Genomic DNA, 15,163 nt, shown 5'->3' with positions numbered 1-15,163 from the left:
TTGAACTCGGATGATATCCCAAAAATTGAATTGAGACATAATACAGAATTCCATGTCGAAAACCCCAAGCCATTCAAAGCGCCGGCGAAGTTCCCCAGATTCACCCCAATTTGATATTTCTTTTTCAATTTCAAAAATGAACCCGATCACTTTCTAACAGTTCCGTATTTCTCCCATTAGAAGATTTAACTATGTCTGGCTCAAATATGGTCCCCCAGATTATTGAAGCTTTAAACTGCCCTCAAGTGCTGGGAAGGTTGCAGAAGCAGTTGCTTGTACTGTTTTACCCCAGATAAATGATAGCCTTGATGCAAAAGTGAAGGCTGTGTTGGAATTGCAAAGGGAAAATAAAAAGAAAATTTAAAAATTGGAAGAAAAGGTTTCTGATCTGACAGAGAAACTGAAGTCTAAAAATTCCCAATTAGACGACATTTACCAGTACAGTCGTCGGAACAATGTGCGAGTGTTCGATGTGCAGGAAACTGAAGGGGACCCTGAACGATATCGAAAGGAGTCATGGAACCGGTGATCCATCGATATACAGAGGTCGACCAAGACCAATCATCGTAAAGTTTCTGTCAGATCGTAAGAAACGGGAAACTATGAAAAACCTATCAAAACTCAAGGGGAGTCCTGGGCAGGGTAAAGTGTACATCAACGACGACCTCACAAAGGTGAGGTCCAGGATAGCAGCAGCTGCCAGGAATCTCGTTGCTGCTAAAAGGTTGTCAGGGCCGTGGGTGAGAGACGGGTTAACCTTCGTGAAAAGACTGGATGGCCATTTATCGCTCACAACCAAAAGGCATCAGTTTGACAAACTGATAGAACTGAAACTATCTCAGTGCCCTCAAGGATCAGTGGAGTTCACCGATGTGGATAGCGAGGAGGAAAACAGCGTGTGAGTTGATACATCGTACAACGTATAGACAACTTCTGTGTCAGCACGTGTCGTATGTCTTGTAAACATTGGAGTGTAGACAGTCATTGGCTGAATAATCAAATACGGGTCATGTGACCCACAGCGATTGGTTACCTCATAGCTTGCGTACGACGCTAACCAATCGGTGGGCAGAACAAACTGACCCAGCGGGAGACGTGTCAAATACAGTTCAACCGCACTGTAGACACGAAATGGATGTTCTTTCTATTTTGATTTCGTTTTATTGTTTCTGATTTTCCGTATTTTGGAAAATGTGAAATGTTCCTCAATATACATTGCCACAAATATTGTAACAGTTTTGATCCACGTGTTTAGCAGAGATGTGCTTGACTTTCGAGTGTTTGTGTTTTGTCTGCTTCTCGTCTGTTCAACCAACTCGAGAGGGTCAGCTAGCTCAAATGAGCACCTGCAATGTATACGAAGAGCCAAGACTGCAGGCTCTTCATATCTAGTCATTTCTCATTTACATTCTCTGTAAACCATTGAGGGCATGACGCGTGCTCTCTTTGTATCGCATTAGTTTCCAGTTGATATATGCTCTTCTTGTTTGATCCATATATGATCAAGACTGACGTGCCTGTGTCTCATCCCCTCAAAAATGTCGCGATTTGTTTTTGTGTTTTATTCTTATGTTCTTTTCTTACTATTACTGATGAATAGGACATTCTACTTGTCACGTGTTTTTATTTGACAGCCAAAGATAATCACATTATAAATTCAACATTCCCAAGCATTGGACACTCTAAAGCGATGAATACTGTGAATGTTTTCCTTAATTGTAAGTCTATAAATATATATAATCAGACATGTCGTATGCCCAGGCTCTCTGTCCTTACTGTTCATGTCGACATTTTTATGGGAGTTGACCCAGTACAATATCGACAGAGAATCGGGGTATTCCATTGTAAATTTTCCAATTCTTCAAAAAACAAATTAGATCTAAATACTTATTTCCTTGTAATGTTCACCTTTATACTTGGTGTAACGGGTATTCAGCTCTCCATCATGGTTTTGATTTGTTGTGGGGATGTTCACCAAAATCCGGGACCTTCGCTATTCAATCAATCAAACTTGAACGTATTGCATTTAAATGCAGTCTAGGAGAAAAAGTCGATATTATAGGAATAGCAGTCAAAGACTGTGATGTAATTTATATTACAGAAACCTGGTTACATTCTGGTATTTCAGAGGATGATATTTTAATACCAGGTTTTCACAAACCACTTAGAGAGGATAGATCCACAAGAGGAGGTGGGGTTGCTATTTACGTCAGTAAAGACCTTCTTTGTAAACATATGATCACTCTATCGGTAGTGGGTCTAGAGGCACTCTGGGTGAAAATTTCAAGTAAAAGTGGCACTTTCTATCGTGCTGATAAGAGCAATATATATTGGGATTTAATTGACATGTCGATAGGTAATGCAGCAGACGTGTACTTAGACATGATTATTGTAGGAGATTTTAATACTGACTATCTCACTCATAAACAACGTGTAGAGTATTTACAAGCAAATTACGGCCTTAGACAAATTATATCTAAACCCACTAGGATCACGCAACACTCTAGAACATTAATTGATCTAATGTTTGTCTCAAACTACAATGATGTATGTTTTTCTGGTGTGACTGACCCTATATGTAGTGACCATTGTCCAGCCTTCGTTGGAATGAAAAGCTGCAAACCACAAACCACAAACCACATGTTTCAAGAGAAAGATGTTATACAATTATTCATTTTTTTTACTTGGATGGATTATTCTCTTATTTCGGTCAGATTAATTGGCAAGAAATGTTGGATATAACCGATATCGATTCTTTAGTGAACAGGTTTACAGATTTTTTATTACATACTTTCGATAGCTTTATTCCAAATAAAACTGAAACGGTTAGAAACAGAGATAAACCATGGATGACAGCTTAAATACGAAAACGATTGCCAAACGAAGAAATTCTTCCACTGACTGGAAATTGTTTCTTAATATATATATATATATATATAATTACTATATTAATGACCTTTTGGATAATATTGATTGTAACATACGTCTTTTGCTGATGACACATCTTTGTAATAGAAGATCCTGTTTTAACAGCAAATAGTCTTAATGACGATTTACAAAAAATATCAACTTGGGCGAATAAATGGCAAGTGAAATTCAACCCCGAAAAAACTGAAACAATTCAATTTAGCTGAAAACGGATTGTCAGCCCCGGGCCCCCATTATTTATGCAAGGGATTCCTATAAGAGAAGTTGATGAACATAAACACTTAGGTCTTATATTTCAAAAGGATGCTACTTGGGCTACTCAAATTAATAATATTGTAGATAGAGTTACTCCTATGATAAACTGCTTGAGAAGTTTGAAATATCGTTTATCACGTAGGTCACTTCAGATTATGTACCAGTCTTTCATTCTGCCGTTATTTGATTATTGCAGTTACGTTTGGGACAACTGCACCTCTGCTCAGAATACCGCTTTAGAAAAATTACAGTTAGATGCATTAAGGGCAGTTTGTGGGGCAACAAGAGGGACAAGCCATAACAAACTATATGTAGACACTCAGTTCATTCCTCTTATTGAGAAAAGACGTATACAAAAATTAACCCTCTTCCATAAAATGATAGACGACAAAGCACCAGACTACTCATGTACTCTTGTCCCAGACAGCGTTTCAGCCAGTAATTCATATAACTTAAGAGGTTCAACAAACTTACAAAACATTCGCGTTAAAAAACAATTCTTTATTCAGGATCCTTTTTCCCAAGTACATTAGACCTTTGGAATGTTTTACCAAATGACGTTAAATGGATACAACCCCAAAAATCATTTATTGAAAAAATAATCCCACAACCTGGACATACATTTGGATTTGATGTGAAGTCGATATTGTCAAATTATTCACTGCAGGCTTCGTCTAGGCTGTAGTGGTTTGAACTATCATAAATTTGAACGACATCTTTCAAACGATCCTTCCTGTTCTTGTGCCGCTTATCATGAAGATATCCAACACTATCTACTTGCCTGTCCAAATTACGCCGTACTAAGAAATGATGCAGAATATTACAAACACCGATACAGCTTAAAGACAGTTATATATGGAAATAGTGAATTATCTGATCTTGATAATTTAGCCATCTTAAAATCTGTCTACCTCTTCGTCACTGATTCTTGTAGATTTGATACTAAATATGGTTGAGAATTACTAGCTCTAAGAAATATATTGGTAGTTTTGGGAGTTATTTGGGGTTTTTTTTAAACATGAACCATTAACTAGTTTCATGTGCATTTACCTTGTGGTTTGTCATGTGACTATCCTGTATTAGACCTTTGGTTTATTTACTTTTCTAAAATGCATTCGAGAGGCATTAACATAAGCTTCTAGGTGGTTTGCCAATCCACTCGTGTTTCACGAATAAATATGTTTAAACCATTTACGCCAGTCCATGACACAATATCTAAAACGTCATAAATACATTTCATGTTGTATGCAAAGGGGGTTAATCCTAAGTAAACACGAAATAACAGCTACGCAAGATGCAGCAATCGGAGTGTTTATGCACTGATTGTCTTTATGTCTTATTTGTCATAATCCTTATCATCTGATTGCCATCGGTTTTGTAACAGAGCCAACAGATGTCTTTCAGTCAAACTGTTCTTCTGCTGTACACGAAATAGGCAACGCAGTTGTGGACACAAAATTCTTATTGCGAAACTTTTCTACTAAATCTAAGTGCACGTAGTGACCTATCTGTACAAATGTAGCACTAAGAATTGCGTCCTCTACACTTTCATGGTTGCAGTCTTCACGAGACAATAAGGACTGTAGTTAATGGCCAAACTTGTCGTAAGATGAGACATCGCGTGCCAGAAGGTTAGTTTTGTTTGATGGATCGAGGGCACCACTTACTCGTGGGGAAACAGTAAAGTGTTGGTGTTAAGATGGCAAGAAGCATAACATGGTGGCAAATGGGGTTCTAGCAAATCCAATTGTGCTTAGTGAACAGAACAACGGTGTCTTGCAAAGATATGTGGTTTTCTTGGGTTTCCTCCTGAGATCTAGAGCTACAAAGCCTAACTATATGCAGTAACAGGTTTTCCATATACATGTAATTAAAGGCTACAAAACCATTTTCCATAATCACAGTATTTCCATTCCTTGTAATGATATGGTTTGCAAGTGTTAGATGTTTGACACAACTCTCAAAACTATTCCAGCTTGATGACGGCGTCCGTAATTAACTCTGCACTAGACAATCCCAACATGCGCAACAATACGATGACAACAAAGCGAGTCATCTAGCGAGTCAAGTCACTTTCTAACAAAAATGCCTTTCAGAGCTGTATTCAGCATGGTCCTCAGACTATACTTAGAATGCAGATATATGTGGGTGGATGAGACTTTTGGGTTTACCATCGCTTTTATAGTATGAGGATCCACAGTCACTGTATTTCAGAACAATGGTATACGTATATACAGTCGAAACCCGTTTATCCAGACGTTTTGGTTCCATTCAGAAATTGTTAACTGGATCAAGCTAGTAAAACGTATATTGACGATGTATAGTGAACACTTATTCACGTATGCATATTAAAAAATCAATAGGCAATAGTATGACAAATCCTAATTAACAACTGAAGTGGCACGCGTTCCTAGTGTTTTGATAAGTAAATCACATCAAACGCTTCCGGAGATATTAAGAATGAATGCACATAGTCGTGCGGTAAACAATACTGCCGTGACACATGCACGTGCGAACAGATCTTTCCAGATAACTGGATCTTTTTTCAATGGAAGTCTAAGAGAATGGTTTGAAAATTCGCCGTCCGGATCCGGAAGCCCCGGGTCCGGTTAAACGAGTACAGCTACTGAACGTACGTTTCTGTTCACCTTAAAATCGTCCGGGAAACAGGGTTTCTGGATATGCGGGGTGTGAGTAAACGGGGTTCGATTGCATATATGGCTATGCAACGTTACACCAGGGCCTCCATTATTCCTAACACCAGTAATCTTTACAAGACCAGTGACCGGGAACCCTTGAAGACCAGGGTAAGAACAGGTTTTTACCTACCTGTGCTTGTCCCAAGAACGGCAAACAGAATAGACTCGCCAGACTCACTGACATGGGTCGCCAACTGCATAGTCGATGCTCATGCTCTTGATCACAGAATTGTCTGGTTCAGATTCGATTTTGTACAGACCGCTATCTTATACTGGAATATTGTCTAACCAAATTTTTTTAACTATCGTGTAACTTGTGTCTTAGCTGTGTTTGACACAATGCTTGTTCACTCACTCATCCGAAAAATCTTATATAAACATTCTCTTTGAAATTCCTGTATTTCTAGAAAAGACACTTCTGCTGCAATCTCGCATATATTGTTGAAGTGAAATAATCAAACAAAAGGATTCTTTGCAATATGAAAATGCCATTTTATTTAGCCGAACGATACCGATCTCTAAAGACTTCAAATATCTCTTGAACCAGCATCAAACATATTAGTAAGGGAGACCAATGAAGACTATCCCTGTTTTAGTATGAAGGCGAATACTGACCAACACGTTCCAGCGACCCTTTGTCAGCAAGTCGACTTAAACTGATCTAGAACCATTTTATCTTTCCTAATGAGTTTTAGAAAGGTTTAGATGCCAATGCGATTGAATGAGTTGTCAAACGAATGAATAGACAGTGTCCACTGGCGGTAGAAAATGCAGTAATAATATTGATGTGTCTGGTCTGGGACGTGCATTAGATACCACAGACCATCAAACCCGAACTTTATGATGAAGCTCACAGAACGAATGGTTGCACAACAGCACGTATATGAATCTAAATATGGTCATTTATTTCAAACACGAGAAGCTTCCAGGTTTAAGATGACTCTAAGTCCATGATTTGCCTTACTATTCCGCGTGTGCACAAAGACAGTTGGTCGAATTTCATGCTATCTTAATACAATAGTCAGAATACATTCAAAGGACAGGTATATTTTCCGGCATGTACAAAGTTTAAGTAATATTTTGTACTATACGTGGAGCTAAACATTTCTTTATTTAAAAAGTTCATATGTCACATTCTCTTCCGCTGGTAAACCACTGTAACAAAAATAACAGTGGACCAGTGACACCGCTTCATGTGTGTCATATTGCAATTGCTTTCATATGTATAGGCTCGTGAAAACAGTGACTAAAATCTCTCCACTCCATCTTGCAATGGCCTTTGTTCCCCCTATGTCGCGCAAATATATCAGATGTCCAACGACTTGGGTCCACATGTCATAAACTTTCGGTTACACCTGAATATGCTCTATATGCAACGATTTCAAAGAACGATATGGGTTTCTGGTCTGAAAGGTCGGAGTAAAATTTGGTAGAGGTTTATTGTAAACGTGTAGAGAACACCTGGTATCATCGCTGTAATTGACAGAGATCCATATACACTTGCTTATGATCAATACATATTTAAATCACGTGTGCTTTGAACAGATATTTTTGATGATTATGGGGCATGTTACATGGTTTTGTTACTGAGGAATCACATACCCGGCGAACCACTGTGAATTGTCGAGGGTATAAATGTTGTTAATCCCGAGCCTCCGGGTCTGACGACATTCATTCTTTACGGACGGATAATTTTCGATATTTTCTCAATTGTTGTACATGTTTGTCACTGACATTTCAAGAGAGACAATGCTTTCAAGCGATACAGTTATAGACTGTCAAGTCTACTGAAGGCAGCCTGCTGTTCGAATGACGCTTTGTAATATGTTCAGATCAAAAACATATGACGAAATTCTAGAACAATGTTGTGACGTAGATTACACCTTGATCTTGCATATACCTTCATTTCGGATGACACGCTGATTTTTCTTGTCTATTGACTAGTTATATAAATAGATATACATAAATAATCTAAAACGACATATCGCAGACGATGGTAAAATATAATGGATAACATTTCGATTGCCCCTGGTACATGGATAAAGTGCATTCTCGATTAATGTCACCCATCCACTCAATCACCGGCAATGGCGGTGAAAAAATTATTTCCACATCCATCATCCATAAGAAATCCCTCCTTAAACCAAAGTTCATTGTACAATTCGGATCATTTCAGGAGAAAGTGTCTTTTAGTGATTCTTCATTTGTTTGCTTGGATGTTTAACGCCATATTCAAGAGCAATACAGCATTATGACTATGATCTATAAACAACAGCGTGTGGACCAGACGTCCTGCAGCCAGGATAGTACAGGAAGCGAATGCACTGAATGTCCCTACGGTCATAGCATGATGATCTCTCTTCAGTTGTTGGCAACTCTTAGCCCGTTTTACGCTGTATTGTGTAGAGTTTTTTGTATCTACATGTTTTTATCTACTTTTAAACACCATCAGTGATAGTCTAGTTATTTTACAATCCTCCAATTCAACAACTTGTTTTATTGTGTATGCAACGTCTTTCTCGTCAGTATATGGCTGACATATTGCCCAGTATCACGTTACATTCTAGCTCACTCACTCACTGGACTAGAGAATCATGTTATTGACACCATTATGACACCAGATGAAAAGATAAGTGTATCCTGACTTGATGGTGACACACGTCATAAAAATATTCCAAGGCTAAGTCAAGTGTTCACTACAAAAGAAAACTGGATGCATTATACAGGTTCAGATAGAGATTGATATGAACAATATACATGCAAATCGTTGAAATGTAGATAGTCCTTCGTTTACATAATGTCCAGAAACCCAGGTCTGTTTTTTGCAACCGTTCTCGAACAATAATTAGTGAAATTGAAGCTCAACATTGATCTCATGACTAATGGTTTGAACTGACCCTGAAGCTATCGATTTGAGATCATGTTCAATTTGGGAAGATGTCAATTGGCACATTTCATCTTAACTGTTCAAGACCTTGCCTCAAGGGGGAGATAAAATGCCAATGTTTTTTTTTTTAGCTTGGTGGTTTTGGAAACACGTTTCTAAGTGGAAAGGAATTTTGATGCTTAACAGGGCTAAAGCAGTGACTTAAGCTGGTAATCAACAGCTATCGAGATTCGCGTTGTGGCAAATGTTGGCATCCTTGAATAGTTTTTTCATTCACCTCGTGATTTTTACACTACATCAAACTGGTTTGCACTTTTATCTCAGACGTATTTGAACCTTAAACAATACGTCAGGGCTGTTTATCGTACTTTCAACAACAGGAGTAGACCGTAAAGAAGACTCGGGCTGGCATGCCCTCTTACTTTCTAAATGGTTCTTTGGTCTAAGACCATCAATGGGCTCAAGTATGTCGCCTATAGACACTGAAACAAGATAGAAATACATTTCACCATATGGGAGTAGGTTTTGGCTAAAACACCTGTTTTCAAGACGTCGCCGCGTACGAACATATTGGTTTAGTAGGTTGTTTTCGGACATGGGACAACAATACTGATACAAAATGCATTGTTGTTTCTTAGTGCAATCCTCAAGAAATACACATAAAGATTACGGTGTCTGTGCGTGCAGTAACAGGAATTGCATGGCAGACGAAGACCAGCCTGAGGTACTACTGAACACTTCATATCAGTTTTATGTAACTAAACATTGTTCAAGACAACTATGGCTGAGGTATATAATTTACAATTTTCGTACATATCTCAACTTTGAAAGTCCATGGAAGATGTTAAAGACTGTTCTCCACAGTAATGATTCCATCAGTAAAGCTCAATACAGTTGTTTTAGATTCTAATTCACTGAGGTAGTGGAAGTTTGTGGGATTTTTTCATAAATGTAGGATACACATTACTTTAATGATATCAACAATAAATCGATTTTCATTTCTATTCAAATAACCAAGAATCACATGCTAATATCCTTCACAGACGCTAAAGTCACAGTGAACGGAAGGTCTGCGTTTCAAAAGGATTATTGGAAGAGAGTAGATCTATAACGTGAGTGGGTTTGATTTGTCACTGTTATGAATAGCATTTCATGCTCGGCCTTATTTTCTTTTTACAGGAATAACATCATACACTCAGGAAGTGTAATGCTCTCTTAAACCTATGTGATAAGTCCAAAGAACTAACCTAGTGTTTGCTTCACATCGAATGCTTAGGTTGGTATTGGGCAATGGTGCAATACGTGAGGTATTTGTGTTCTATATGTTATTCATTTCAAGGACATGCAAATAAAAGAAACAAAACAACCATAACAAATCTCTACTTAAGGCGCTGATTTTAACTCCTCACTCATCAATATTACTGTTGTGTGGTAATAATCGATTCTGGGACAATCCAGTCAGTGACATAATGAGATACAATGACAGAGTGCATGTGTGTATAAATGTCTCTGGTGAATGAGACACAATGCCGCCAATTTACAATCAAATTTACCTACTGCAGGATAAATGTCGATGTAATTATCCATTGAAACTGGAAGGTATCTCAACACCGCTCGCAGTGACTGTCGCTGAGCATACTGTAAGCTATTAAAAAGGTGTGCTGGTCATGATGGTCTGTCAGCGGTATATAACACGGAGTGAAAGCTATTTCTCCCAACATAACGCTACAACTGATGTTTTCATTAGATGAAGAGGATACATTGGGCAATTTTAGTTACATCCTCTGTAAAATTGAGAAACTCTGAAACATACCTATTGACACTAAATGTGAAATGCTTATGTGAACAGGTGGTCACATTACTCTCGAGTGATTATTGCATGCGTGTTATTGTGTGTGTGTTTATGGTTACGTGACACAGGAAGGTGTAGGAGGTGGGGAAGGGTGGGATTTATGGTTGAAATATTTTGGCACTTTTAGGGAAGCCATTTTTGTCTCGGATTGTGACTTAAACACGTTGCATCAATTTCATTGTTTTCAAACTTAAAGTTCAGGTCTATGATTTAGCAGTGTCTATTTCCGGTTTGACCATGCGTTTCAAAGCAATATCAAGAAACAATATTTAGCGCTGCATGCGCTGAAGGGTTTCAAATACTATCTCAGTGTGGCATAACATTGACAGATAAGCCAGATGTTATTCCTAGATGCTTAGGTATCTGACATAATGTGTCCGATCACACAAACTATGGTAGGAAAATCATGTTTCTATATTCAATTAACATGTATCTGACAACGATCAACATGTTTTGGACAAGCTTAACATCTTTCTCATCTCATGTGATTAAATACTTTTCAGTCTTTAAAGGACTTTTATAACTTTATTGAACTAAAGATAAAACAATAGCTCGTTATCGCCCACGAGGCAAGTTGAAGTCGTCAGTCAGTGTTAATAAAATGACATGAAACAACCATTATACGGTTTCTGTGCGAGATTCTATGCTGTGTCTTCGTAAACAGCTGGAAGGTCACCTTGACATTAGATTGCTGCATTACGATGACGTTAATACGTAAATGAGAATTCTAAAAATGTCTAAAAAATCGTTAAATCGCATAGTGTCATTTACATGAATACTCAACATCAGAGGTGAGTGGTTACGCAAAGTAACGAGAAAAAACGTCACATTTTCAGCTTCCGAGAGTGCAGTTCAGTTCCGTATGGACCAACATATTGTCACATCAATGTTAATTGTGATATATCGCACATGCTAAATCACTTATTACAACCGAGCCAGTGTTTATAGCTTGTTCAATGAAATGCTGTGCTGTCTGCTATCACATTTTTGAAAAATAATGGTCACTGGCAAAAGTATGCAATACAACGGATAGTTGCAAACGACTTAACAACAAACAATGCATATTTAGCAAATGTGGCATCCTTTTATGTAAACACGATGTAGATATATATGTGCTAAAATTGTCAACTCCGAGCAACTTCCGGGTTTATAGCATGGATAGAGTCTTGCATAGAATAATTTTAATGGCTTTATACGAGGGGTGATTGATAGGAGGAAATGACCAGAAGACATTAAACTTTCTTAGTGTTTCCGGTCTGTCTAATTCTTGATTGTCTGCTGTGTTTAGAGGAAGCTGTAACATGTCTCCATTCAATATCTCCATTCTTAAGACAAATTTTGTAACTGGCGAGTGCTACCCTCCCTTACTCTTTTCGCCCACAAGTAAGATCATCACTGATTTTCTGTGATTCATTCCTATTATATTCACAACTAGTTTTGTCTTCACATACTTTATCCAAAAGGTTTTTTAACCTGACGTCCTCTTAAAATTGTTCACACTTCATTCACCTCTGTTTTGAGCGAGTGAGTGAGTGAGATTAGTTTTACGCCGTACTCAGCAATATTCCAGCTATATGGCGGTGGTCTGTAAATAATCGAGTCTGGACCAGACAATCGACTGGTCAACAACATGAGCATCGATTTTATGGCAAGCATGGGTTGCTGAAAGCCTATTCTACCCCGGGACCTTCACGGGTCCCTCTGTTTTGAGCACCTATGGTCATCCATTATGTAATAACAGCCAAACGATTACATTCATAAGAGGTGATTTTTCAAACTGTAATTTTCTAAAACAGATTTGGTTACTGTGTGTGTAAAAAATGTTTTACTTGTCAAGATGTCTAATTTGCACATTTGTCCTTTTATGCCCTTCACGAATATAACTGGTGGGATATCATATTTCTTAAGACGCTCCAGCAACTGCTAATCAGTTCACTTATTCGGTTTGCATTCAGATGTTAAAATCTATTTCTATTCCGATTGTCGACATTCTTGCCGATTTCAGTGGTAATGGCATGTTCATGATACTAATAGGGACTTCCTGTTGGGAGCTACAGGATGACAAACGTTGTGCCATCTCATCATGTCAGAGCATTCTCTAATAACAGTTCATCAACATTGTGACTAAACGACTCGCTGGTTTCAGTGGTAAAATCTGCTTTCTCGTATGAAATTGGAATCGACTGATTGGGAAGTTTGAAATTACGTAATAATGTTTTTGGGCTTTATGTATGTAAAATGCAACATATGCATTTCGGTCTTTAAAACATCAAACTTTCTCCAAAAGAGTTCAAACAATTTATAGGTGTGTTCCTGGATAGTGACAGGCTCCTTTGATCGTGGCTTGGAGAGATTCGCCTGATTAAGACTCCCTTTGTCGATTCTACCTCTGCCAACCTCATAAATTGTTGATTATACACACTCTATCACTCACTCAATCAAATAGTAATCAAGATGTGATGCACACAATGGTGATGATCTATGTTAGCATACTATCATTCGTATCAGCGTTGTAGGTCTTGATGTTGACAGCAATGAAGATTGATGATAAATCCCTCGTGTTATAGGATGCTGATAGTGCTTTTCATTCGTTCATAAACACTAGCTTGAACACAAGGGGACTGATTTTTGAGATTTTAAGCACCCTTGAATACGCTACGAAAATGCTGATTTACGCTACAATACGTTTATCGATCCCCCAACAGGTATCCAAAGTCGCTAAAACGTCAAACTCACTCACGTATTCTAAAAATTTGTCGTAATATGTTTGATCTTCGCCAACACCGAGGTCCTCATCCGAATAAAAACCAACCGGCTATAAGAAACCACCCTTTAACAGAGAATCGATGCCTTGTGCTCAGTCAAGTTGAAGTATGTATACAAGTGATTGGACAATTCGAGGGTGTGAAAAGGAAACAACAAATCACTTTAGTAGTCATGATTTGTTTGTCCTTTGTCAAGTACCATCACAGTGAAACGCACATTACCAACCTTCTTCAATTCCTTTATTCGTTTTTCGAGTACGGACATTAATGCAACCTAGTACATTACCAAGGTCCCAAAATACGATGTGAATATATGAATATGTGATCAAAGATATGTCTAGCGTGGGTGTCAATCTTATGCGAATGCATGAACTTCTAAGTTGTTACCTGTAAGAAAGACCTTAGTGGTAAGGAAACCAACATATTTATCTCTCGTTCTTCATCTAAACACGTTCATTAATATTGGCCTAGAACGGTTCAAATGCATTTTTTGCATATGTCAGTGTCATTAAAAATGTTTTTCGTCAAAGCATGAATTATTGGAAATGGACGTTTCATATCAACTCTATTTCAAGCGACCCTACGCCAATTTTCAAGCGTATAGTTATATTCATCATGATAAAACATGCATAATCTGCTTTGTAGAAAAACAATTGCCCTCCGGAGTTCCTTCATCCACAGGCCACATAGAATACTGTTGTATTTCCTCTTTTGTAATAACAAGATCGTTTGCCTCGTGGGCTTGGCAAATATGTCGGACGAAGCGTAATCCAGTTTTGAGCACGTTCCTTTCCTCTCGTTGAATGTAGGTTTCATAGTGACATGAGTGTAATTGATGGAACGTCACTGTGACAGTTGTGTTGGTCACTTCCAGAACCCATACTCCTAGATTTCCCTTTAATAACAAGAGCTAAGGAATATTCGAGGTCGTAAGAGACCGGTATAGTCAAGATAACTAAAGTGGCATTTTCATATTGGAAGGAATCCTTTTGTTTAACAAGGGATCAATTCACCTTCAACCATCTTTCTCATGCAGGATTTCAGCATCCATTTTTCAGGAACAGAAGGATTTTTTAAATGTGAACACAATTATTGTAAGGATTAGTGATTGAACGAGCGTTCTGTCATATAATAATTCAAACCCAGGCTGAACGATAAAGTTCAACGTCAAACAGTCACTGTACGGTTTCACTTGAAAGTGGCCGGAAACAAGAGATGAAGAACTTGGCCACAGACTTACAGTTCACAGATGGCAATAAGAAACGTCTTATCGCATGCAAGGGGAGGATTTTTCTTCTTTTTCTCCAATGGTAAATGTAATACAATGATCTGTGCACATAGAGTATCAACTGGTCCTCCTTGCATCAAAACTACCCAAACCAATAACGCGTTATTTGTTATCATAACAATCATTATATTTCAGAGTGAGTTCAGATAGGAACTCTGCATTAGTGATTCTGCCCTTGCAGTCAGGTAGACAGGAAATCGATCCTCACTTCCATATGAGACTCAATGTTGGGCACGCTTTTGGGAGTCGCAAATTCTAGCCACCAGGGGAAAAGCGATGTAGACGTACATGCAGCGGCAAACTTGGTACATTATTTAATCCACCTCACGCATATACGAATCATTGAAAAGAATGGAAAATGATTTTCAAGATAAATACACTTAGGTGTAAGAAAACAAATGACGTGTAATTTCAGACTGGTATATTGATATCTAAGGCTGGATACAGTTATATGGATATAAAGTGATTAGCGTGTTAGGTTGTGCCGTT

This window comes from Haliotis asinina, chromosome 3 (assembly GCF_037392515.1).
Source record: "Haliotis asinina isolate JCU_RB_2024 chromosome 3, JCU_Hal_asi_v2, whole genome shotgun sequence".
Classification (NCBI taxonomy): Eukaryota; Metazoa; Mollusca; class Gastropoda; order Lepetellida; family Haliotidae; genus Haliotis; species Haliotis asinina.
Note: the sequence above shows the minus strand (reverse complement) of the source record.